Below are 27,475 nucleotides of genomic sequence, written 5' to 3'. Positions count from 1 at the left end.
TTGGTTCTCCTTTTCTTTCTGGTAGTGGTGCGTGGGAACCCTCATTTTTCCTAGAGGATAGAAGGCTTCATAATTGGTTCTGGACAATGTGGAGCTATGGAGCATAACATGGATGACTGAATAGCATTGGAGTTGAGATTGAGCTTGTTATTTGTGACGTTGAGCTTATGCTATGTGACATTGAGCCTATACTTTGTGACCTTGAGCATATACTTTGTGACTTGGGGTGTTAATACGTGTGACTGTGTTTGAGACCAATAAAATCTTTGTCTAAACTTGTGTGGTTAGTGTGAATCTCAGTGAATGAATGAACCACTAAGTGCTTGTTGTCTAGCTGATGAACCATTTAGATTTTCTGTTTTGCTAATGAACCACTTAGTTTTTGTTGTTTGGATGATGAACCACTTAGTGCTTGATGTTTGGTTGATGAACCAATTAGTGCTTGTTGTTTGGATGATGAACCACTAAGTGGTTGATAAATGGTTTATAAACCACCTAAATAGTTGGATCCAATTGCCTAAAACTGAGAAAAATACCTCTATGGGTTTTGGGTGAAGCCATGTGATTTGGAAGTCATAGAGTAAGTGAGTCAGTTTGGTGCTTACTAATAGATAATAGTTGATGAACCACGTGGACAGTGGAATTCATCTCTTGAGTGTTTGGCCAAGCCATTGGTGTGAAATTTTCCTTGTACAAGAATTCCCTCAAGCTCTAGATGTAGCTTGGGCATGGTCAACTGTAAGAGAGGTTGCAGTGTAGTTGGACTATGGTTGGGTGGAGAGTGGAAGTCCCTCCTTCATTTTCCAACTATGCTAACATATTCAGATAAGTATAATGGTTTATGGATTACATAAATATTTGTTGTTATTCACTGATGCATGGTTCTGTATGCTTCATAAACGAATGCTTAAAATCACTATATATTCATGGTTGATAACTTCTTTATATGTCTATGGTTATATGATTTTTTTTGCATTGTTAAATTTTTTGCTAAACTTAGGCTTTGCAAGATATTTTGTATATTGTGATTTCAATGAATCTATAGCTAGTACTAATGATTACATAATTAAGAAATGATGAGATAAATATGTGGTTTGTGCATATTCATATTAAAGATATGACTAAGATATGTAAATAGCTTAATATCATGAGATTCATGCCATTTAAAAACATGGTTTGTAGCCCTCTTATGTAATCATGTAAACTTGTATGTCTCGTTGAAAATGAATCATGGATCCCTACCTCACTGAAGAAGTTAACTAACCTACAATAGATAACAAAGTTGATTTTCCTTACATATTTCACCTTGTACAATGTTGAATATGGTGAAACTGGTGTTTGGAGCCATGTATTTCTCTTATTTAGTTCTAGTGTAATTTGGGACTTGCTAATGCCCCCTTTATCTTCTTCTATACATGGCATAATACCTTCAAGAGTCAAGCTCAAGCCTTGGCCTTAATCTTCAAAAAAATCGTGTTAAGGAAATTTACCTTTTCCTAAAGAAATTCCTCAATTTCTTCATTATTTCGTCCTTTCCCATGCCTTAGTGCTTCTACAAGAAATCCAATGATACATGCATCTGATGGTGGCAAGGGCCATCACCTATGTGAGAAGGCCTTATACCGTCCATGCTAGATCTCCTTTATTCAATGTGACTCACATATAGTGAATCCGGGCATCCGATGGTGGTAAGAACAATCACCTATGTGCATAGGATAGATCCCATTCAGTATGGACCCCCTATTTAATGTGGCCCACACCTACTAGTCTGAGCATACAGTGGTGCAAGGGCCATCATGTATGTGAGTAGGCAAGATACAATCTACGCTAAATTAATTATAAGTGGAGTTAGATTTGGTGACTCGACAAGGAAAAGAGGGTGAACACCCTTATGAAGGCTGTATGAGCATTTTGTCAGATTACCTTGGCACATGACTTAGATCCAGATATCCAGGGGTTGGTAAGTTCTAATACATCATTGAAATTATGGATTGAATGCGATCCAGATATAACAATGAAGTGCCATAAAACAACATGGGGGAGGACCTAGTGGGCCACTTGGTTGAGTTGACAGTTTAGTGCCATGATGACTTTACAGGGAACACATGAATTCCATGTAGGAAACCATTAATGATGTGGACCCCCATTATGTTGATGTGGAAGTTCAATGTGGGTCAGTCAATGACCATGTGGATGCCACATGGTAACACCATGATGACATGGACCCCACACTACATTAACGTGGAAGTTCCATGTGGGATAGATAATGACCGAATGGATACCACATGGCATCACAATTTTGACATGGCCTAGTGTTATTGGATAAACTTTAGAAGGGCATAAATTTCAATCTGGGAGTCAGATTGAGATAAAATTTATATTGCTAGAAATATCTCAACGAGTTGAACGCGATGGTGGAATTATTTTTTTGAGATTTCAAGACTTTGAAAAAATAGTATTTTGTAATCCCATCTTCGTAACAGACCATGGAGTTGAGGTTAAAGAAATAGGTAACACCTCCCATAGCCTGATAAAGGAAAAGGGGGTGGGAGGGAGTGTTATAGAGTGGTATCAAAGCTTAGGTTCAACACTAGAACTAAAGAGGCTTACGAAAAAAAATAGTATAACAATTTAATTATTGCATATGTTAATTTCACTTAGGTTTTATAGATGATGTGGTTTGAAACCTTGATAGAATGATTACATTTATTTTTATTTTATGTGATTGACACTGGTTTTGATCTTGTGAACAACTTTACATCAACATGCATATGGATAAAAGGCCAAGGTAACGAATTCATATATTCACACCATATTTAAATAACAAGGGTGTGTGTATGTGATAGCATATAATAAGACACAAATTCCAGCCAAAAATAGAAGAATGGGAAGTAGAATGGAGCAATACACCATAGAGGTATCTCAACATAATATGGAAGAGGAATCAATTGGGAAGAGGTTGGAGGAGAATTCCCTTGATTGGATAGATACTCTAAGGAGATTGAAAGCTAAAGTGAGGAGTTATAAGGAAAAAAATGAAAATATAGTTAGAGACCAAGAAAAGAAAGTGGACGTGAATGCAATGATTTTACAGATATTATCATATTTGCAAAGGAAAAAGCAACATGAGCTTGGTGCTAGATATTTAGGAAAACAAAAATCCAAGAAAATTCCTTTGGAATTATGGAAACATGGATTGGAGGTTAATAGGGTGGAAGGTATAAAGTCAAAGAAAATAGATAGACCGGAAAGTGAAGACACAGTGAGGGGAAAATACCCACTTAACACTCCAAAAAGAGAATCAAGTAGCCATGGCCAATTGTCTAGTGTTGCAACCAGAAGAAATCATTGACAAAGGGGGAGTGAGAAAAACTTAATGCTGAAGGAGTTTAAGAAGAAAAATTGTTGGGTCCCTATAATACTAGTGATTACCCCATTACTATTGTAGTTATACCCCTTATTAATATTGTTGTGCCCCTATTGCCCCCATATTGTTATTACTGTGCCCCATAGAATCCCTCTATTGTTATTTTTGTGGCTTTATATTATTATTGTTAGGTCGGCTGGATTATTTTGTGACTCCTTAGACTCCTATGTATAGAAATGAGGTTTTGTCATTTGAATCATCGAAGAATTGTTCATTTATGTAATTTAAAGGAGGTTTCCCCTTGAATAGGCTTTATTCTAAGGCGTTGATATATCTTTTCTATCTTTTATTGAGCTGGTTTCATAAAATTTGGTATCAGAGCTTTGGATTCTAGGGTTTCACTGCTCCAAACAGGTCATCGTGGCATTTTCGCTATAACTTTTTTTCTGTGACATTTCAGAAGTCGCAAAAAAAACCCATTTGAGAATAAATCGTGCTTAACCTTAGGTTCGACTTTCAGAGATTTTTGCATGATATTTGTGGAGATATGATATGAGGAAGTTGGTCTTTTTGCAGACTCTTGAATTACATTCAAAACAGGTGACCTGGGGAAAATCATCATAACTTTCTCTCTGGGGATCGGATTGAAATTTCATAAGAAGGTACAGAAAGAGGATAGACTGTAGTTTCTTGTGTGCATTTTTCAGATCCATAGGTCGAAACAGTGACTCGTGGCACGTCGTACAAGTTCGCTCTACTGAACTAGTATATAATCAAGTCACTGTGGGAGATTTCGCATAACTCTTCCTTGGAGAATCCAATTTGGGTCAGACTTGTGGCATTGGAAATAGGACGCAGAAGGCTACTACAGGTCATAATTGCAGAATTGGAGGATCTGGAATTACAGAGATACATCAGATTCAATATCAGGCTTCTACAAAGTGAAAAAAGGTGTGTAGTTTTTTTTTAAATTTTTGTGTAAGCTGGGTTTGAAGGAATTCAAAGGGCATAGTAAAGAATTATTATCGGTAACTGATGCCCCGAGGAAAGAAAATGCAAACACCTAGTAAGGAACCTGAAAGCTCTAGCATGACTCATGAAGAAGAGGAAGAAATGCTACATGATATATCAAAATTACAAGAACAAGTGCAACAAATGTCACGCTTACAAAAGCTAACAGAAGCTAAGATAAATGGCATGGAATCTAAGATAAAGGGCGTGGAAGCTAAGATGGATGATTGAAAGATAGATTTGAAGACAGACATGGAAGAATTGAAGATAGATTTGAACACAAACTTGAAGACAGGCATGACAGATATGAAGACAGATTTGACAAATTTTCTACAAGAAATACTTACTAATGGTGAAAAGGTAGTAAAGGAAACTCATGATGCGAACAAAATAAATGTTAATCATGATACCATAGACTCTAATGTTGGATCGAAGACCCACCATATTCCAAAAATCGATATCAGAAAGTTTGATGGCAAGGATCCCGCAACATGGATATTACAGATGGAGCAATTTTTCGATCTCAATAATGTGCAAAACACACAAAAGGTATGTATGGCAACTTTATATTTGGAACCAAATCAGTTTGTATGGTATCAATGACTTTGCTCTCGTAAATAATTTATCACTTGGGCAATTTTTACGGAAGAATTGATAGCACATTATGAGGATACGAAAAGCAACACTTTTTTTAGCCAATTGATAAGTCTCAAACAAAAGGGTTCAATAATGGAGCACATTGAGGAGTTCCAAAAATTGAACATAAGGGTAAAAGATATTCCAGAGGAGCATAGGATTGATGTGTTCATAGGGTCTTTAAAGGACAATATCCAACATGATGTTCGACTTTGGGAACCTGATTCATTAGAGAAGGCGTTCAGGTTAGCAAGAAAAATGGAAAGCAAAATTATGGCAACCAGGAAGCATACCACTCACAACTATAAAGACGGAAGTGTTGTTGCCCATAGTCTTCCGCAACCTATAAGGTTGACACCACAACAATTGGAAAAAAAAAGAGCAAAAGGGCTTTGTTACAGTTGTGATAGCAAATACACTAAAGGTCATAAGTGTGCTGGGAAGAAATTATTCTACATAGATTGTGAAGAGGAAGAAGAAAAGGAGCAAGAAAGGTCAAAAGAAGAGGATATACTCCAGGACCATATCTTGTAATGCATTGGCGGGAATTACCACTCCTCAAACCATCAAGATAGAAGGACAAATCAAGAAGAAAAAGGTAATAGTGTTGATTGATTCAGGAAGCACCCACAATTTTATTCATTGTAAGGTAGCAAAAGAATTGAATTGCTTCCTATATCCAGCACCAGAGTGTCAAGTGATGGTTGCAAATGGAGGAACAATAAATTTCTCTGGAAAGTGCCATAATATCAAGCTATCCATGGGAGAATATGTATTGACTAGCCCAATGCTTTCCATTCCAATGGGAGGTGCTGATGTTGTACTAGGATTCCAATGGCTACAATCCTTGGGTACAATAGCTTTTAATTTTCAAGAACTTTTCATCAAATTTTCTATGGAAGGAAAGGAAGTTGAATTAAGGGGTATTGCAGGGAAACCAGGAAAGATAATTAGCTCTAATAGTATGAAAAAGCTCCTAAAAAAGGAGCAAAGAGGTGTAATTGCACAATTATGTTCGCTAGATGTTTCCACATCGGAATCATCTATTTCTCCAGATCTCCAAAAAGTCCTGGACAATCATTCCAAGGTATTTGAGACTCCCAAAGGTCTCCCACCTATGCGTGATCATGATCATGCTATTCATATGATTCCAGGAAGTGTTCCTCCAAACATCAGACCATACAGATATCCCTATGTCCAAAAGAGTGAAATTGAACGTATGGTTGCAGAAATGCTAGAGGCTGGTATAATTCAATTGAGTCAAAGTTCTTTCTCTGCGCCAGTAGTAGTGGTGCACAAGAAGGATGGATCATGGCGCATGTGTCCGGATTATAGGGAGCTCAACAAGCTCACTATTAAAGATAAGTTCCCCATTCCTGTCATTGATGAATTACTGGATGAATTGCATGGATCAATTTACTTCACCAAGTTGGATCTTCGTTCAGGATATCATCAAATCAGAATGAAGATTGAAGACATTCCGAAAACAACATTTAGAACTCATGAGGGTCATTATGAATTTTTGGTCATGCCTTTTGGCCTTACCAATGCACCTTCAACATTTCAAGGTTTGATGAATTCAATTTTCAAACCATTCCTTAGAAAATTTGTGTTAGTATTTTTTGATGATATACTAATCTACAACAAGTCTTGGAAGGATCATGTTGAACATGTTTACACGGTGCTACAAATATTGGAGGAGAAACAATTATAAGAAAAAATATCCAAATGTTTCTTTGGAGTCCAGGAGGTGGAATATTTGGGTCATATTGTATCTCATGAAGGAGTTAAGGTAGACCTTAGCAAAATTAAAGCCATTAAGGAATGGAAAATCCCCACATCCATAAAGCATCTGCAAGGATTTCTTGGGTTGACAGGGTATTATCGCAAGTTTGTTAAGAATTATGGGAGAATAGCAGCACCTCTAACAACATTATTGAAGAAAAATGCATTTTCATGGACTCTGGAAGCAACAAAGGCCTTTGAACATCTTAAAGAGGCAATGTGCCAAGCACCGGTCTTAGCTACACCAGACTTCACAAAAACCTTTATTGTGGAATGTGATGCTTCAAGAAATGGAATTGGTGATGTTCTAATGCAAGATGAAAGACCCATTGCTTTGAAAGTCGTCCAATCAAGGGAAAGTTTTTAAGCAAAGCTATTTATGAGAAGGAAATGTTGGCAATACTCCATGCACTTAAGAAATGGCGACCCTACCTAATGGGAAGACACTTCAAGGTAAAAACAGATCATGATAGCCTTAAATACTTTTTAGAACAAAGATTATCCTCTGAAGAGCAACAAAAGTGGGTCACAAAGATGTTGGGTTATGACTTTGAAATCATCTACAAAAAAGGGAAGCAAAATGTGGTGGCAGATGCACTCTCAAGAAAGGATGAGGATGTGGAAGCATTGTTGTGTGCCATTTCTATTATCCAACCAGATTGGATAAACGAAGCAAGGGAGGAATGGAAGAATGACGAAGAAGTGTGGGCACTTATTCGAAAGCTACAACAAGATTCCAGTACGTCTGATACATTTAGCTGGAAAAATGATTCGTTATGGTACAAAGATCGCTTATACCTCTGTAAGAATTCCCAACTAAAACAAAATATTCTTATGGAATTGCACACTTCTCCCTTAGGAGGGCACTCAGGATTTCTAAAAACTTAACACAGGGTTAAGAAGGAATTTTTTTGGGATGGCCTTAAAGCAGATATTCAAAAGTTTGTGGCGGAATGTTTGGTTTACCAACAAAATAAAGTGGAAACAATTAAGACACCGGGTCTATTACAACCTTTATCCATTCCAAGCCAACGTTGGGAGGAGGTTTCAATGGATTTTATCACAGGTTTACCCAAGTCTGAGGGAAAAAGTGTCATCATGGTGGTAGTTGACAGACTTACCAAGTATGCACACTTTTGCGCATTAACACATCCATTTAAAGCCAGTACAGTTTCTACTGCATTTATGGAAACAATTCAAAAGCTACATGGAAACCCAAAGATTATTGTAAATGACAGAGATCCCATTTTCACTGGAAATTTTTGGATAGAATTATTTTCTTGTCTTGGTACTCAGTTAGCTCATAGCTCATCTTATCATCCTCAATCTGATGGGCAAACTGAGATAGTAAACAAATGTTTGGAAGGATATCTTCGTTGCTTTGTATCTGATAAACAAACATAATGGGTCAAATGGTTTCCTCTGTCTGAATGGTGGTATAACACTTCCTTCCATACAGCAAAAAAAATGACCCCATTTATGGCACTTTATGGGTATCAACCACCATCCATCACATCATGTTTAAGAGAAAATTATAAGGTTCAGGCAGTGGAACATCACATCGAACATCAACAACAAGTCCTCCAACTCTTAAAGGATAACCTCGTGTTGGCACAAAATAGAATGAAACAACAGGCATATCAACATCGCAGTGAAAGAAGTTTTGATGTAGGTGATTGGGTATTCCTACGGCTACAACCATATAAGCAAATGTCCCTCAAGCAAGCTAAGAAGGATAATAAATTATCACCAAAGTATTATGGTCCGTACAAGGTGTTGCAAAAGATTGGTACTATGGCATACAAATTGGAGCTTCCTATAGCCTCTCGATTGCACCCAGTTTTCCATGTTTCATGTTTAAAGAAGGTTATAGGCGACAAGCTCCCAGTTCAAACAATATTGCCAGAACTTGATGAGGAAGGAAAAATTATATTGGAACCGGAAGCATTCATAGAAACAAGAACTCGACAGCTACGAAATCAATCAATTTCAGAGTATCTTATCAAGTGGAAGAACTTATCTGCTGAAGATTCCACATGGGAGGATGAGAATTTTATGCAGAAGTATCCAGAACTACTCAAGCATTGAGGACAACACTTTTTTGAAGGCTAGGGGCATGTTGGGTCCCTATAATACTAGTGATTACCCCATTACTATTGTAGTTATACCCCTTATTAATATTGTTGTGCCCCTATTGCCCCCATATTGTTATTACTGTGCCCCATAGAATCCCTCTATTGTTATTTTTGTGGCTTTATATTATTATTGTTTGGTTGGCTGGATTATTTTGTGACTCCTTAGACTCCTATATATAGAAAGGAGGTTTTGTCATTTGAATCATCGAAGAATTGTTCATTTATGTAATTTAAAGGAGGTTGCCCCCTCGAAGAGGCTGAATTCTAAGGCGTTGATCTATCTTTTCTATATTTTCTTGAGCTGGTTTCATAACAAAAATATTCCCACCTTTGATGAAAAAATTAAGAAGGATAAAAAGGTAGAAGCCTAGCTGCATGGAATGAAGAAATACTTCAGAGTACATGAATACTCCGTAAACACAAAGGCAAGAGTATCAATTTTTAGCTTGAAGGGAAAAGCTAATATATGGTGGAAATACTTGAGAAATGTCAAGGGTATTAGAGATAAAGAGCTTCCATGGTGAAATTTTAATGATATTTCCATGAAAAGTTCTCGCTTGAGAGGTACTATGACTAAAAAATTAAAGAGTTCCACAAGAATAACCTAGGCTAGCTTACCATAGATGAATACAACAACAAATTCTTAGAATTGTTGAGGTATGTATCGTACATCAGAGATGATAAAGTGAATATTGAAAGGTGCCTCAGTGGGTTACCACAAGCTTACCGAGACTAACTATCATATATCATTATTCCCTATATCACTATCATTGCTACCTTAATCATTGTATTCCTATGCCTTAGTTATATCCCTTAATTTCTAATGGCATTTAACTTCATTACTTGTAATTCTATTCTCACTACCTCTGGTATCTTCTCCTGTTGCTTATAAGTTAACATTGTGTCTCTTAGAAAACCTTTCCTCTCCTCCTATACTCTTCCATGGAATATATATTTCTCTAGTGCACACTTTAATGTTGTTTCTCTTATTGTACTCATCCCGGGTCTTCTAACTTTACCATCATCACTCTTTGGATTTACTTTATCTTTCTTTTCTTTCTTGACTATATCCCTAATCTTAGCTCTTCTTGCATCTCTCTCTCTCTCTAATTTTATATTCTTTTAGATCCATAATTTACCTTTTTCGACTTTCCTCATCTCTTCCCCCTTCTTTTCTTATCCCCCTTTGCACAAGAGTTTTATGGTTACATCTTGTCAAGTTCCATACAAATAAAATTTTGTCATTAAACAACATCTTAATACAAAGAAGAATTTTTTAAACTTATCTTCCTCTAGGTATAGGTTTAAATTTTCTTTTTTTCACTATCAAAAGTTCCACTACACTCAATAGAAAATTCTACCACATATCCTTCTTTAACTTTTTCAAACTAGAAATTGATTTTCCTGGTTGATTAATTGTTTATGGTTTTCACCTTGGTGACTACTTCTTGATCCCAAACCATTGGCTCTTGACATGATTAATTGTTTTTTTTTCCTTTTATCCACTCATGCAACATACAAGGAAACTCAACAAAGTAATTTTTATGTATATATGAGGAAATGTTCCTTTTCTTCCATATTTGTAGATAAAATTGACATTTCCTAGTCTCTTGTTATGCAAACTCTTATTCCTTCTCTGATATCCAGTCTTGTATCTCCTTTATGGATGGACTCCACATCATTTCTTCATTCTTGCGTGCATAAACTAACTGTGCAATCTTAATAATAGAACCAATTTGTTGGCACAGGGTTTTGGAAATGAGGTTTGAAAGAATTGACCAACAAATACCCCATAAGAATTGGGATACTCAATATTCATCATATGAATAAGGTATCACAGAGAAACTTATGAGAATTATAGGAACATAGAAAATTAGGGACTCCATGAATTCATATCAGCATTCTAGATCTTCACCATTCACATTAAGCATTCACATCAATCATCCATAAACAATCCATAGTAAGTATTAATCAACAACACATAATATTTCAGAATGAGGAGTCAACAAATAATTCATTTTCTTCATTTAGAAAACTAGATCTAGATCCATACAACACATATAGTTAGCTATAAGCCATTCTTTAATAGTGAATGCTTCTTGAAATTCAAATAAGGGTTTATTACAAAATATAAGCCTATGCTTTAGTAAATTGTTCCAAAATCAAAATATATTTACTTATACTATTGATGGAAAGTCAACTTATTGTCTTAAATAAACCAAAAATATTACATTTAAAAATGGAAAATATAGTTGTCCGCTTGGGGTAGCTCAATTGGCAATGGCCATGGAAATGAATTCTCACCGAACTGAAAGTCTTGGGTTCAAATATTGTGCTACCCCCCTCGCCCCCGATCGGGGTGAGAAGTTGGACATGATGAAAATGTAGTCCTACTAAGCTTACAAAAAAATTAAAATGGAAAATATAGTTAAGAATAACTCCTTTTCCTCACTATATAAATATAGATTCAGATCAAGATGGGTGTAACATACACATAAAGAGAAGATGATGAAAATATGGCCAAATAAGATGAGATGATACCCTCCCTGAATTCAAACAATTCCCATAAACCTTTAGAAATTTGTTGACCTTCTTTGGATAACTTATTTTCCTCTTTGTTCAACTTTCTATAAATGTGAGAAAAATAAATAAAAAGGAATGAATCTTCTATCATCCTTAGTTGATTTCCCAATTTTCAAAGCTTTATGTCTTGAAGTTCAAAGAGTTTTGTCCAACTTTTGGGTTAATCCATAGAAAGATTGTGCTCTCGTTTAGTAACTAATCAAAGCTTTGTGCTCACTCCTAACTTTTTCATAGTTTTTTCACTTCTTGTTACCACACCTAAAGTTTTTATTGGCTTTAGATTCAAGAATAAATTTCGGTTTGTATTTTTATTGGCATTATCACCCCTATCCAATTACCAACTATATGCTTTGTGTACCTTGACTCAATTTATAAGTATAGTGACATGCTTAATTTCATTTTAATATTAGAAAAAATGATCTTTGGATGGGATACCAAAATGCCTAGTTTATGTAGCTAAAATAACTTGCTTCTAAAATGTATTTTTGTGGTGAAGTCCTTTGGAAAATCAAGTTCGGGGATGTAATATTCAAGGGGGCTAGATTTCTTAATGCAAATGCAATAGTTTTTTACGACACCCATTTTTTATTTATTTATTGTGGATTACTTGAAATTTGGTATCACATTTTTGTATTAAGCACACTAGTATACCAAAGGCATTTGGTAGGAACATGAAAGTGTTGTCATTGATGTATGTTTCAGTGTTGTAGATTATTGTTGTTGGTTGGAACTGATGTCAACTTGGTTGCTTGGGTTGCAAGTGAGTTGGTTATGGATGTGTATGTGTGGCTGCAAGTGGCTTGTGTATGGATGATGTGTAGATCGTCCTATGTCATGATCCTCATGATCATGTTGTTATTCAGTTAGATGATGGTGTGTTGCACTAGATTGGAGGCCTTCCCATGACAGTGATTTTATTGATCATTTTGATGCATATAGGTCTTGCTGGATGCTACAGGAGTTAGAGTCAAGTAGTCTTGTTGATTAGGTATCCACAGTCTCCATGTCTTGCATTAGGTCTCGCATGTTGACGATGTTATACTCTGGGCTTGCATAGGATCTACATGTGTAATTGGATGCTTGATATGGTTGTATATGTGTTGGTGGATGTATTACATGTTTTGGAGTTACATATTTATGGGATATATGTGTTAGAGAAGTTTGATGGATCAGATGTTTGGTGGGGTTATTGGTTGGCATCCTAGTCAACCTAGTTTGACTGATGATGATGTTGGTGATATTTTAGTGACTTGATGAAGTGTTGTAGAGGTGCCAAAGACTTCCAGAGGTCCTACAAATTCTTTCTAAGCTCTGAAAGAAGTTTGAGCCATTTTTTAGCAGAGTTGACTGATTTTTGACCATCCGTAGCCCCAGTCGCATACATGTTGAGTCACGGGAGAGACTAAAAAACTCCTGTCACATGGAGCCATGATTTGGGGAGTGATCAATGAGTTCCATTTGCATGGAGGATATGTTCTAGGAGCAGTTGAGGTTTTTCATGGGAATTTCTCTACATTCCTCGTGCTGCTCATCTAATTTTGATGTTGTGGCAATGTTCTTGGTCATAACTTTTCTACATATGGCCAGAAAAGGTAATGGATCCTCTAGATGCTGATCAAGGTTGAAGATATGAAAAGGCTAGTGGAGTTAGTGGTTGATTTGGTCAAGAATCCTATCTCAACCAAATCTGAAGCATGCGAAAATAATTGTTGAGTGATCCATAACCTATAAAATTGACAAAGTTAATCAACAAAGAAAATTGATAAATAGAGGAAGGTATTGAGTTCGTTTGGTTGGCTATTGTGAGAGTGTGAGAACATGCTATTGTAGGGTCATTGTGAGTGAGTAGAGATTGTTGAATATACTCACATTGTGTTGCAAAGAGTATATGTGTGAAAAATTCAGATTTTATGTGTTGTAGATTGGAGAAGAATTAGTAGCATGTGGTGTGTGAGAGTAGTGTTTTGGTGTGGGTAGAAGTGAAAAATTTCCCTCATTTGGGTCAATTTTTTGATTGAGATTTTATGTGCAGAATGATGGAGCTATTGGGTTGCTCATGTTGAGTGAATTGAGAACCCAGTTTGAAAATATATGAAACGTGGTTCGTATAGAGGAAGTGAAGGAGTAGAGGCTTCACAATAAATAATGATTTTGCGAATTCAGTATTAGGAAGAGTTTCTCCATCCAATAGGAGTTGGATAGTGCAATGGTAGTAGGGCAAGGATCGTTGGTTGTGAGAGCTTCCAGCGGATATATTTTTATAGGTTCGTGAGAGAAGCAAATTTCTGAATTGATAGATGCCAACATACTGTAGAGGAATCCAAGTCTTCTATCTTATGGGTGTAAGCTAATCCATGTAGGTTTTGTTCAACAGAATAATAAAATAATTGAGCAGTGCAACAATAGTAGGGTGGTGTTCTCTCGAAAGGGTTTCCACTAGAAATACTTGTGTTCTTATGTGTGCATGCTTGTGTTGATATTTCATATGGTTATTTCTCATGGTTATTTTGTTTTGAGTTTATTATTGCATATAGGTTTTGATGAGTTAATGTTGTGAATGTGCATGGATATTTGAGGTTGTGGAAAATATTTAAATTTGGTAAAAAGGCCATCACTGTTGATTCACTCCACCCCTCTCAGTAGTGAATACATTTCCAACAATTTTTATCAAAGCTACTTCTCTTCAGTGAAGCTTGGCCGCTTGAATAGTAGATCGTGGATCATGTCTAGAAGAAAGAAGAGAATGCCTCAAAAGGAAAATAATTTGAAGAAGGAAGAAAAACAATCCATTGCAATAGAAGCTGCCAATTATGAAATCTTAGCCAAATCAGATGTGTCATGAGGTAATATTTTAAAGGAATTTTTGAATTATGATTTTGATGATTCTATTGAGTCACTTAGTGAAGATAAGAAGGATATTTTTATTGTTAAGGCTGAATATGAATCGACAATGGTTGTGATCAAATAATTAGTTGCTCAAGTGGAAAAACTAACATCTCCATGTAGATATTGTTAGCGCTTGAATTTGGCCTCAGGCTGAAAAAGACAAAATCCAAGGCAACATCAAACCACTTAGCCTCGTAGCTAGCCCTACGGGGACAGGAGAGGGCTCTCTCCGGGTCTATCTCGGAAAAAGGTCTTCAAAGGTCGGAGATGACCAATAAAGAACACTGATTTTAGGCTAGTAAATGGATAGGGGAAGTTTGATTTTAAATTTTTAGAGTTTTGTTGGAAAACTGAGCACAGCAATTTTGGGTGCGGGGATGAGACACAGTTTTTGCAGAGGTCTTTTTGGGGAAAGGTAGGAGATTGTCTTGATGCCTTTGAATTAAGTGAATGGATAGGAATGAACAGTGATGAGCTAAAGAGAGCAAGAAACCTTCGAGAATTCTCCTTAGACAGATGAAAACATAGATATTAAGCAAACTTAAAGGCAGAGCATAGAAACCATGAATTCTACCTTAACACTTCATTTACTTAATGTGCAGAAAAGAGGAGTAGGAAAATGATACACATAACAAACTTACAAGTACATGAGAGAAACACACCATCAACACAAATAACCACAGGAATCCCAAATAGTGTTGCAAAACCCTGGTCTTTCCTTTGCCAAAATTGCAGAGATACAAAGAGTAATACAATATAAGCTTATCCCTCAAGAGTCCAACCTCTCCAACCATGAAAATGATTTAGAAAATACATAATATAGACCATTCCAACCCATTCCCTTGCCTCTAGGGGTCGAGCTCATCATCCTAGGAGCTGTTTCAACCAATTCTAAACTGAGCACTACAATCTAGGCAATCAAAACAACTTGCCTCTATAAGCTAGAAAACCAATTCATTCATTAATTTTTTGCCATTTTATGAATGAATCTTCTAGAATAGGTAAAAAAGGTGTCATTTCAACATGAAATTACATTAATTACATCAAAGAGGATGAAAAATCCCACCAAAAGTCAAAACTAGTCAATGCTGCGTTTTCCTGAGCTGAAGGTGCAAAACTGGCAAATTTTCCCAACGCGTAGCGCACCTTTCAGGCCACTTTTGAGGCACTTCCCAGCATCCAAATGAGGCACAAGTGGGCTTGTTGGAAAGGTATGGATGTCTACTCTCCAGCGCAAGTTGAATTTCTCAATTTGGTGACCATTTGATCCTTCAAAATTGCAATCTCCCAAGACTGCTTCCTGTGTGTCCAAAACGTGGCAGAAGGTCATTTTTTGCTTGTTTTTTGACCTTTTGTGGGCTCAAATCTCCATGAAACTTCTTGGCAGTGGCTGAGCAAGTGTATTTTGTCATGACAAATCCAAAAATGTTGAGTTTTTGTGAAATGGACCTCCCCAACTTAAGGGTAGCGCACGACGCGCTACGCGTTGAGGGCAAAAACCTGTTTTTTATATAAAAATTTCAAAATTGACAAAATTTTCCCCAATTTTTTTGAAATTTGGGCTGAAGGTGCCTCATCAAGTGACATGCTCAGCCAAAGAGGCTTCGGCCAAGATTCGGATTCTATCCTCCCTTTTCGACATTTTAGTGCCCTCCCAGTGCATGCAATTCTGTTGTAGAGTCATTGTCTTGGTCATATGATGTATTGGTGCCCGCCTCCATGGTATTGAAAGTCTATGCCAAGTGTATGTCAGATTTGTTGAAAATGAGGAATGAAGGCTTGATGTCTTTGTCTTCAAGTGCCAAATATGCCAAAGGGAAACGAGGAAGAATACAACCTTGGTAACACACTGTTTTCAAACCCTACAACACTTTTTATATTGGCAAAAGGAGTGCTTCAAACTTGGATATCCACGGCAAACTTTTCATGAACCCATTACATTTATCTTTCAAAAGCCAAGCACAAGTGGTGGATGTGAGCCTACCTGGAATTTGCTTGAGAGAAAAGAGGATTTGGTAGCTTGCTGGCAGTTTATTGGGCGAAAAACCCAACGCGTAGCGCGCCTTTCCCAACGCGTAGCGCCCCTCTGACGCGTAGCGCACGTGCAAAATAACACTGAGAAAAGCTTCCTGACGCGTAGCGCGCCCTCAGCAACATAGTGCATTTTGCAGGAGGCTTTTGGAGGCCTTCCCGGTGTCAAAATTGGGCGCAGGATAGCTCGTTGGAAAGGTATTTGAGTCTACCTTCAAACCCAACTATAATTTTTCAATTTGGAGTTCATTTTCCTTGTCAAAAATCAAATCTCCAAAGACTGGTCAAAATGTGCCAAATGAGGCTGCCTCAAGGTAGAGTGTTGTTGCAGTCAACTTTTGAATGCCTTACTCAACTCCAAATTGAGCTCATTATAGCTCATTGGAAAGATATTTGTGTCTAGTTATCATTTTACTCATCAAGAAAGTCATTTGGCCAACCACGCTAGGAGAAAACTTGATTTTCCCAAGGTCACGTCAGAGGTGCATTCGATTCTCCAGAGGCGATTGTATTTTTGACATTTCTCTAAAACCATGACATCTGTGTAAAAAGTGAGGGAGGTTTTTCTTCTTTGGCATGTTGTGGACAAAAACCTCTCTCCGTTTTCCAAATTCATCTTTTATTTCTCTGAAACATCTTTTGAGTGAAACTTATCCCGATGTGTGGAACAAGGGATTTTGTCGAAATGAAGCAAAATGAAGGGGATAAGAGGCTTCTAAATTCTTGGGGAAATATTTGGAAGTAGGGAGGGATGTTAGGAAGTAGGGGAAAGTGGAATCTTGGAGATTGAGTGAGGGGAAGGGGTCCAAAAGGGCAAAACATAGGCCCAACCTAGAAAATTGCCAAGTTGTAGGAAGAAACTAGGGTTTGTGAAAAAAGGAGGAATTTGGGGGATCTCAGAGATGGGAAGTGTTTGATAAGGTACATAAAGGATAAGGGAAGGTGTATGAACATTTGGATACAAGTTTTTCTAATGATTTAACCATCCAAGAGAAATTGCCTTCAAAACCCTAGGAGAGGGAAATGAACTTACCTAGGCGCAACTGAAGCATGAACAAGGTGTAAAATGACTCATTAGACACTGACATGATAATGAAAACCCTATGAATGATGATAGACTTAGCAGACTGATGACATGGACCAACATTTTGAAAAATTTAGAAGGAGTGAAAGCAAACCCTAGACCTAATGCCTAGTGACCAAATTTTGCTTGAAGACTCACTGAAATGACAAAATTTGACCTTGACACTCTGAGACCACTTTGTAAGAGCATATTTGATCACTGTAGGAAGGCTGGAAAGACTGAAACTAACAGATATCATAAGAAATTATTACAAATTTGTGATGAGAAGGAGAAAAATCTCAAGGTGGAGCTCACCACCTTGAGAACCCAACTGGATGATTAAAAAAGAAATGAAGAAGTAATGTGCAACAAGAAAAAGGTAAAGAAAGATAATGTTGAGGCACTCAAAAATATAGCAAATAAATTGAGAAAGAAATTGAAGAGAAAGACCAACATCTTGAAAAAATTAAGAACAACATAGCATAGAGAAAATCTAGTTGTAACCTTCAAAGTGGAGATGCAAGTTCGGCTGTAGGAAAGATTAACAAAATATATTCAAAGATGCCTACAATGAAATTTTTGAGCAGCCATGACAATGTTGGAGAAAATATGCAGCAATTTCATCAGCAGCAAAGAAGAGATTCAAAAGGAGGTTCTATGCCAAGAAAATCATTCACTTCTAGAGTTGATAATAGTAGAATTAAAAGGAGAAATCAGAATTCATTTGCTCCTTTGATGAACGAGATTGAGTTTTTTAATTGCCATCAGTTTCGAACAGATAGAAACCTTTTGTAGGAGAAAATTTGACACGTCCATGCCATAGTTTGGACAACAAAGAATGAGATCTTCCTTAAGGTATACAAATTTGTTTAATGTTTTATGTTATGCTTTTAACCTTTTTGGCCATAAGGGCATAGATAACAAGTCTAGTATGAGAAGTTGGAAATCTAGCATAGAACAAAAGAGTAGATCTCTTGGCTTCTTAACTTGGTCATGTAGAATGTTATATGTGTCACAACTTTGGACACATGGCCAAGAATTTCCTGATGCCTAAATTCATGAGACCATCAATACAAAAGAAAGGACCAAAAAGACATGCACAACAAAGGAACCGACCAGGAGCTTGTCGAGTACTGAAGAAGGTATGTTTTATTGATTATTTTGTCATCTTTTCTTTAGAACTCGTAACCTCTTTGCATCATGAACTAGGTAGATAATAAGAAATCATAACAAAATATATAGGATTTATATGCAACACAAAAACGCTAATAATTTCTATTTCTTATGCAGGAAAAGGGAAAAACGAAAGATTGCCCTTCCAAAGAAAAAGACAGGGCCAAGTTAACTGTTGTCCCTTTGGCGGGGAACCATATGAAAACAAGGCGATCTAAATTAAAACATATCAGCCAAGGAAAGGAAAAGGAGATATTGACTCGGCGCAAGAAAACAAACAGATAACTCGAAATTATCAGTTTGGCGAATCCCTCAGGATCCTTTGATCCTGAGGGATCGCTGCCTTAACTATTTTTGCATCCTTGATATCTCAGCTTTAGTTGTTATAAAAAGGGGCAACACTGCTAGCCCGGGCAACGATATGCTGTTATTTTTTCTATGTATTTGAAACTTTGATCATTGACTCTTGTTGAGAAGTGATTCGCTGTAACTCTGTTTTAATGCTTTAATATAAATCTAGTTGCTGTTCCGTCTTTGATCCTGGAGTAATTTCAAGCAGTGTGTCCCTGGAGGCTAAGGGCCCGGCCCTGGTGGAACACTTGCTCCTGTATCATTATCTTTAGTTCATGCATGGTTTTCATTATCAGCTTTGTTCGGTAATCTGATGTGTTTTGTTATTTTACATCACGACTCTGTTATATTTGATTCATGTTCGACTGAGTAATATCGTTCTCTGTGACAGGAATGTCGGATTGTTCATTCTGACTCTCTAACGCATTGTTGTTCCTTTAATCATTAATATAACATTGTCGGTCTTTATAGAATGCTATTGTTGTTCAATTACAGAGTACCCATGTTGTAACAGTCATAAATTGGTATTACTGTATTCATCTATAGATTACATTTAATTGCGATTGCTGATTCAACTGATATTGTTGTTCCATTACGAATTACAATCATTATTCTTTATAACTAAGATTGATATTTGTAGTATCGAAATTAGATTACTGTTTTTCTCAATACTAAGGTGTGCCGTGTGTGTTATTTATCTTAGTTTATTGTGCATTTACATTTGGTTCCAAGTGCTGTTCTATATTTCATTACTAATCAGTTGTCGTTCTATTTCCGTGTGCTGTCCGATTTATTCCTAGAGTAAAGATTGCTATCTGATTTCTGTAGGATACGATTGCTGCACTTATTCCTATAGATTAAAGTGTTGCTGTTTATAAGAATCAGTTGCTGTTACATTTTCTAGTTGTTGTTCCATTTCTTAGTTGCTGTTCCATTTCCTAGTTGTTGTTCCATTTCCTGTTATTTGCGTTCTCATTGCTTTGGTGTGTAGAACGATCTGAAACTGTAGTGGGCATTGACATTTGTTGTCTAGTTACCAGATTGATGATTTTTTCCTTGATTATCTTTAATTACATCAGTTTACAGAGGGATGAGTTACTGTTACTGGACCCTTGACTGATAAACCACTTAGTTTTCCGAATGCATGATTTAGGCTTTAAAGTGCTTTGCTGTAAGTAGATCTTGTTTTAAGCATCTGTTTACTCTTGTATTCTGAGCATTATACTACTAGCATTACTCTGGAAAATGACAGCCTCAAACTGAGTACACTCTTTGAAATACCAAATCGTTCCTGGATTGACAAGTTAATGTGAGGTAATTAGAGGTGAAAAAGACCATTTTTATGGCTCGACATTTTGGCACCGTTGTCGGGGAAGATTCTAGCCATTTGTCTCTTTTCAGAGTAGTGTAAGATCATGTTAGGAAAGGATTGGGTTTTAAAAACGGAAGGTAAGAACCTGCGTGTGGAGTATGTAATAGCCCTGCTCCCCTGCCCACTTTCCTGCAGATTTGTTGCTATTCTATTTGGGTAGAACCTAACAGTTGATTTGTGTGCATAACAAGCAAAAAAAGCCTGAAAAGAACCCTAAACCTCTACCCAAGCCTGATAAAGCTAAGGGGCCAATGACCCTTTGCTGATCAACCTTTATAGACGAAATCCTTAAGAAAGCAGAATCTCAGACTTCAGTTGGACCTAGAAAAGTTACTTCTAGATAGCCTACTAGTTCCCTTCAGGCCACAGGATCACCGTCTGTAGCCTTTGCTGATGTGCATAGTCAGATCGAAGAGCAATATTTTCAAGAAATTGAAAATTCTAGCCCAAAATCATTACAAGAAGGGAACCTTAGCAACCTCTGTGAAGGAAGAGGAGAAATCGGAGAGACTGAAGAACCAAGATCTCCCCTTAGGGTAATTCAGCCATTAAGCAGTCCAGATAAGGGAAGTGATGCAAAAATCATTTATAACGAAATTCAAGAACTTGAATCCCCCCAGACGTTAGGCACTCTCATTATCCCAGATAAAGGAAGTGTTGTCAAGACCATTCCCCCTCGACAACCTAGGAATACCCTCCTAGATATTCGAGAAGGTTATTGGCATATATTTGACCAAATGGCCCAAAACCAGCCAAACACCCAATCCTTTACACTGCAATACCCCATTGTGGATACTGCAGCTAATGCACCTATGAAAGTAATTCCTCTTCAGCACATCCCTACTTTCCATGGCCTTACATCAGAAGATCCAGATGCATTCCTGTTTGAATTTGATGTGTTGTGTAGAGGATATGACTATACCACCGATCCCCAGAAATTGAAATTATTTCCCTCTACATTAAAAGGGGCTGCTTTAAGACGGTTTATGGGATTGGGTGGTGGTGTTATAAATAATTGGGATCAAATGAAAGAATCTTTTCTAAAAAAATATCAGGACTATTGCAGGTCTAGAGAGTTAAAAGATGAAATATTTTAGATGTTAGCTAGACCAAATGAAACATTAGAAGAGTATGTTGAACGTTTCTAGTATAATCTTCAAAGATCTCCTTATGCATCATTACCCTTACCTGATAATGTGTTAAAAACAACATTAATTAGGGGAATGAAGGAACAATGGATTGAAACACTGAATGTTATGGGAAAAGGAGATATTTATCAGGAAAATTTTGCTTACATTATTAATTTATGTATCCGGAGCTCGAGAGGCAGCACAAGACTAAAGCCAACAAAACATGATCGGTTTGTAAGAGATAATAGAATTTCGGCAGAAGGAGTAACTCGTGCAGAAATTGGAAATTTATTAGAAAATTTTAAAACAGACATATTAGGGACAATGACAACACAACTTGATATTATGCAGGCCAAACAAAAGCAAGCAGAGGCAAAACAGAATTTGGAAATCTTCTGTCCCCGATGCAAAAAGAAACATAGCCATAAGGAGTGTCCATTAGATGCAGTCCAAGTTTGCGCCATCTATACAAAAGACCATTCTACAGAGAGCTTCCCATCACTTCCTGGATTGAAAGCAGTATACAAGGAAGCAAAAGAAGAACTAGAACCAGTGTATCTACTCAATCAGCGCCGTCAACGGCAGCCACGACAATCAGGTATGTTTTCAGACCCAGCTTCTTCTTTTCAGCCTCCACAATATCATGCTCAACAATATAATACAATGTGGAAAAATCAACCTCCCTTCCCGAATTGGTCACATCAATCATTTCCTTCATCATCTCCATGTCCAAATCAAGCAAACCAACCCAATTGGCCAAATTTTCCCTATACCCCATCATATTGGAAAAACAACGTATATCCAGCATAATGGACCCCTCCTACCTCACAGAGTCAAACCTGGTAGACAAACTGGCAAAGACCGATGAATCAACCAATAGGAACCATCTCGCTCCCTCAACCTACACTGCCAGCCTTACAACAAAACCCTCAGTCTAATTTAAGACTGCAAATCCCAACCCAACCCAACCCTAATCCAAATAACAGACCGGTCCAATCTATTCAAATAGTGGAAACACCAGAAATAGGAACCGATCTAAGGGAGTGTAATGACCTTCAATTAAGATCTAGCCATATCATCGAAACAAAGGGAGATAAAACAACTCAAGTTGAAAATTAGTTACCTACAGAACAACCGCTACAAGAAGAGGACGTGACCAGACAACAAATTCATGACCCAACAACCACATCCTCTCCCCCATTCCCAGAGCGGTTAATTATATCTCGACCTATACAACACCCTAATTTTAAGTCTTCAAATTATGTTAGATGGTAAGCAACATCCTTTTTGATTCCCCATTGATTTTTGAAAATGTTTACTAGTTTATCCCATGAATTAATGGAATTATCTTGAAGTTGTCTGAACTATATTCTAACCTTTCCTTCAAGTGATTGAATAAAATGTCTTTTGTAGACATCTTCATGCTCAATATTCATGTTATTAGCAAAATCTAGGAACACAACTAAGTGGTCTTCAACAAATGGCCCTGTCCCTCCATTAAATCTAGGCAAATGTTTTAAATAACCATAAGGAAAAGCATGAAGGTGGGATGGTGGTGGAAGGACTAAGGCTGCATAACGTGCTACCATAATTGGTTGAATACCATCTATTTGATGTTTTGATGGAGTTGTCTTCTTAGGAGAAACAACTTTACTAGAAGAAGGGGGTAATGAAGGTTTGGGTTTTTGGAAGAATTGAGGATTAATACCTAACTTCTGAATTTTAGGTAAAACCTTTTTAGTATCATGAAAAGTTATAGGATTAGTATAAATACTAAGTTCCTCTTCAGATTTAGTAGAAGTGGATGGATACATATCTACCAAATAAGCTTTAAAATCAAGTGGTTTAAACTCAAAAAAACAAAGTTTAGGATCTTCTTCATTGTCAGAAGGTTCCAAATGGGAATAAGGAATTTCAAAAGACTCAAGATGATGAACTAAAAGTACAGTTTGATATCTAATCCTCTATAAAAGATATGATAATTTAGTAGGTATTGGAGTTGACTGCAAAGGGTCATATTGTGAAGGTACTTAAGATAAAACAGAGGCAAAAGCAACAATAGAGGCTTCTAACCTACGTCTAATGGGTGCAATTATAACTAATCTCTCCGGATCTGATAAAGGAGAGAGAATCTCTGAATTTGACTGAGATCTGGTACGTCTGCGTGAAGCCAAATTTGATATATAGAGTCTTCAGGTGAATGATTTTAGACTTTTGACCTCTTATTCACCGTTAAGTGGCAAGTACAATTGTTTTCCCTGGGAAAAATTTCTATCTTCGTTCCTCGACAACAACGCCAATTTGATGTTGTCCTTTGTAGACAGTTCTAGGATGAGGAACTGTGCCAAAGCATCTAAAGTAAGGTTTTTAATTTTAAATGGATGACCAATGATTTAAACTTTAAAACAGATTTAAATCCAAAGTATTTCTGAGAAAAGAGAAGGGACAATTCTTCACTCTTAATAGAATTAAGCTTTAAAATGTTTTGGAAAGAAAAATTTAAGAAGATATATAAATGCTTAAACATTCATATTGAATATCCAATTTGTTATATATAGAATATGCATATAGAAGTTTTCTATAGCCAAACAATACATGTGCAAGAGATGACAGAAGGAAACAATTAAAATATACAGAGGAATTAACTAAGTCAAACAATTTCTGTTAATTAATCTCTTTTAGTAATGATAATTTTGCAGGGGATTTTAGAGAGATTGACATTCAATCTATTCTTACCCAGAATTCTATGTTACATTGAACATGAGCAGAGAAAATAAAAGATGGAAACATAATTGAATAGCCAGAAGAACTCACAGAGATACACAAGCTACTGAGAATGAATCCAAAATCCTTATATTAGCTTCAGAAATAGCTTAGAAAATTACAAGCATGTTATTGGTTGATCACAAGGGTTCAACCTTTTCTCCTTTCAATTACAAAATCCTTATAAAGTTTGACTCCAAATATCTCGACTTGAAGAAAAAATTATTACACAATAAAATATCATCCAAACTGATTTAGATATTTACAAAAATAGCACTGAAACATAACAAGTCTGAACTGATTTGAACACTCTACACAAATTTCGAGGGTTGTTGTTTGATGATTGTAGCTAGAAATACTCTTTTCTTTTCACTGCTCCTTTTGATATGCTGTCTGCTCCTTCTTATCTTCTCTCTCCTCCTACTTATCCGTTGTCTGCTCCTGAAATTTAGCATTCTGTTCTACTCGATGAGTTCACATAATTTATCCCATCTATTTTCATCAGGGATAGAAAAATTTAACAAATTTCTGTATGACTCACCAACTTCAGTATATTTTTCAAAAGTAGGCCTAATTAGAAACAAATTCTTAATTTCATGTTGAATGAGCGAATCATAACTTAAACCTTCGATGAAAGCTTTTCCAACTATAATTCCACCTATTTTTTCAAACTTAGCCTTGTCCACTACTATCTCATGTAACATGTGCTTATAATATTCAAGTGGAATCAATTTTCCACATATACCTTGTAAAACTGGGAGTCCTTTTCGATGAAAAACATTGAATTTTCTATGAATTTTCTTGGTTTGAGCTTCTAAGTTCTGACACTTATTTTCAAGATGTAGCATCAAATTTCTCTTTGTCAGAACTTTTCTTACTTCTATAGTTTGTACAATTAATGATTCTTTCTCATAAACTTATAATTGCTTGGTTAACTTAAAATTCTTTTGAATCTAAGCTAAATATGCATTATCAATTTTGATTTTGTTTTGTTCCAATTTTTGTAACATTGATAACAATATTTCATTCTCTTTATTTCTTATAGGTAAGTCTCCTAGGGCCTTTACTAATTTATCAGAAGAATTTGCAATGGGTGACTCTATTCTTTCCGTTGAAGTTCCTGCCTCTATTTTCTATGTAGATGTACCTATGGCTACTAGCTACTCCTTTTATATCAAGAGTATTTCCATGTTAGCTTCCATCTTTTGAATTTTGGCATTTTGTTCGACTATCAACTTGAACATATTTTCGTTTTCCTTTTCTAGTTGACCTACTTCGTTAGCTTGTGGATGCTTTGTAGTAGGAAGTTTAAGGTGCTTCCTCAATGGTTGAATGTCAACATTTTTAATATTTATCATCTCTTCTGTTGCTTTGATATCACTAAGATCATATCCCAGTTTGATCACCAAATCTTCAAGTGCTTTGATTCTGGCATCTTTAGCTAAGGATGACATCCTCTCTATTTTTAACTGTGTGTGAATGTTATTCAAGGAAGCTTGCAACTTAGAGATTTCCATGGCTGAAATTGTCAATGTAGAATATATCATTTCACCTGCTTTCTTATGAAGGTCAATTTGATCAATTGTATGAATTTTCTTAGTATCAAAAGAAAGTATGGATGTTTTATAATATTCTGCACTTTTAGGTATTGGAAACTTAGGTTCTAAGAAGGCTAATTGAAAATTTCCCTTTTCAGTATCAAGTGCAGACAAAAGTCTATGTTGGGTAGTCAAAGAATGTCTCCAAAATTTTGTATAAGTAGAGGCCATTAATGCTTCATTCTTCCTTTTTATTTCTCTATATCTAGCAAAAATATTTTGGTGTACTGTAGCTTGAGAGATAGATGACACAGGATAATCTGTTATGATCTCTTTAATTTGTGGAAAGGAAGTAGTAGGAAATCTTGACAACACTACTATAGTCTTCTCAATAAGTTGTATAATTCTTCTGATTTCAGATGAAATCCTTGGTATTACATCACTGCTAAGAAAACATGAGGACATACATATGCAAAAACTGGTTTACAAAGTCACTGAAGGAATACTCTTATGTGTTCTTCCTTACCAAGGAAGTCCAATGAATAACAGATTGAGGCTTTCCTTATGCATCCAACTTCTGCAATGGGAATTTAAACTAGAAAAATGAAATAAAATAAAATATACAAGAATTGATTGATGTCTGAATGAAGCTTCAACAAAAAACTTTATAAATTGATCATTAATAATATTTGACAGAAACTAATTGTAATTAAAAATCAATGAAGGCTTATTACCCACAGAGAAAACTGAAAAAAATTCTCGTGTCACTTCATTTGCCCACTGATCGGTAGGATAACCTAACAAAAATGTGACCATGGAAATAACCTGCATTGACATTTCTAGAAAAATTGTAGTGGAATAGGGTGGATTAGTTCTAGGAAATTCAAAATTTTTACTTAGGAATGACTCAAAAATACAAGCTCGCTAGGGAATTTAAGTTTATGGTAGATATCCATGAGGGAATCAATAGAAAAGGGGTGCATAGGAGCTTGGAAATGGATTTGTAGTGCTTTTCATATGGATTCAAGTGTGATGGCAAATAAAACTTCATTTTTTTGGGCAATTACAACCCTTTGACTTGGAAGATACCTGAGATGGCACTAGGTGACAAATTTTGGGAAGGGATGAGTTTGGTGAAAGACAAATTGGGGCAAGAAATACCCCTAGATATTAATTCATCACTAAAATCTTGAAATATTTGGTTTTCTCAGTTGTGGAGTTCATATAGATCGAACTCGCACTGGGTCTCTGAGATTTTATATTGGGTATCAACTAGAGGGAGCTCGTCTATGTTTGGTAATGTAGGGCTTTCTACGAATGCTTTAGATTTTCCTTTTTTAGAAGAAATTTTAAACAACAAATTACCAGTTAGGGTGGAGAATTACCAAGCTATTGATAATCACTAAAATTTTGGGTCGTGCTTGTGCTGCTGAAAGGAGGAATGGTGAAAAATGAGTATGCAGGGTAATGAGATTTTTTAAAAGAGGAGATTTAAATGTATTAGAAGTTTATAACCATTTTGGCGTGTCTAATTAATAAAAATAGATGTTGGTGGGAAGTGTTTAATTATTTAACGATCATATAGTTGTTTGGAAGGAGAGAATAATAGAAAGGAAAGTGGTAGTGTATAAGCAGGAGTGGGAGTGAAGGG

Source organism: Pinus tabuliformis, chromosome 4_2 (genome assembly GCF_031772625.1).
Source record: "Pinus tabuliformis cultivar Carrire ecotype Pingquan chromosome 4_2, CPIR1, whole genome shotgun sequence".
NCBI lineage: Eukaryota > Viridiplantae > Streptophyta > Pinopsida > Pinales > Pinaceae > Pinus > Pinus tabuliformis.
This window is presented reverse-complemented; position numbering follows the sequence as displayed.